Below are 1,052 nucleotides of genomic sequence, written 5' to 3'. Positions count from 1 at the left end.
CACTCCTGTGCCCGCGCCTCGAGAGTGCCCACCAGTGCCCGCTCCCCCAGAACGCCCTCAGGACCCCATTCCTGCCAAGATGCATGTAAATCTCTCCAAGTATTTTTTGGGGGAGGGATAGTAGGGCTTCAGCCGTAGAGGCGGGGGCTGGGGCCGCGGCCTCGGAGACTGCTCTGCCATGGCCTCCTGGACTGTCTGATCCGCCATGGCTCCCCGAGCTGCCTGCTGCCTGGAATTTGCTTTACTCCTCGTCTCCTTGCTCCTTCGTTCCCGTTCTCCCAGTGTGAATCGTGACACATAGTGAAACTGATGCAGTGTGCTTATTTCTGGGTGTATTCTGTGCTCAATCTACAGTACATTAAGATCCGTCAACAATCTGGGTTGTTGTAGATTAGCACAGAAAATTATTCTGACTCATCTCTTAGATTGTTAAAACAAATACTTGAAATCTGTGGGCCATACTATTCTGAAATAATTTAAACAGATGAAGCATTATTCCTGTGTTTCAGTACTAATAATATATATTTAGTTTTACCTTTGAGCCATCAGGACCAGGTGCTCCTGGGATACCTTTGGCTCCAGGCAAACCAGAAGGTCCCAGTTCTCCTCTTTCTCCTGGAATCCCACGTTCACCCTGTTAAATGAAATGACTGACCAATGAGGACATGTCTTGACCTCAACAATGTGTGTTTACAGAAGCGTTTTAAGGTAAAACTAGAACTCACCCTTGGTCCAGTTTGGCCTATTGGGCCGCCTTCACCATGAATACCCTTGAGAGAGAGATTAATGTCTGTTTAGCATTGTTTTCTGCCATTTGTCCCATTTGTCTTTTTCATCCATTTTTTCAAGGAATTAGTGTTGTACTGTATGTTGAAGTGAACTAACTGTACCTGATCACCAGGTTTTCCTGCCTCTCCAGGAGCACCTGCTGGTCCCGGTAAACCCTGAGAAATAGGTAAGGAGATTGTTCTTATAAAAGAGCCAGATAAATAAGAAAGAAAAAAATAATTTTGAATGATTAAATAGTCATAAATCAAGCACCTGGAAGCCAT

The 1,052-nt window shown here is 45.3% G+C and overlaps 1 long non-coding RNA gene across 1 annotated transcript; it reads right to left on the bottom strand.

Annotated features, from left to right (window-relative positions):
• Positions 1–205: 205 nt before the first annotated feature.
• Positions 206–1,052, bottom strand: LOC107735909 (uncharacterized). The gene is made up of 4 exons (XR_001639543.1): positions 1,042–1,052; positions 891–944; positions 726–770; positions 206–634 (listed from the first exon to the last, which is right to left on the bottom strand). It is a non-coding gene; the product is annotated as an uncharacterized LOC107735909 (long non-coding RNA).

The sequence above is a fragment of the Sinocyclocheilus rhinocerous genome, unplaced genomic scaffold (assembly GCF_001515625.1).
Source record: "Sinocyclocheilus rhinocerous isolate Xijiao unplaced genomic scaffold, SAMN03320098_v1.1 C36366109, whole genome shotgun sequence".
Lineage (NCBI taxonomy): Eukaryota > Metazoa > Chordata > Actinopteri > Cypriniformes > Cyprinidae > Sinocyclocheilus > Sinocyclocheilus rhinocerous.
This window is presented reverse-complemented; position numbering and strand designations above follow the sequence as displayed.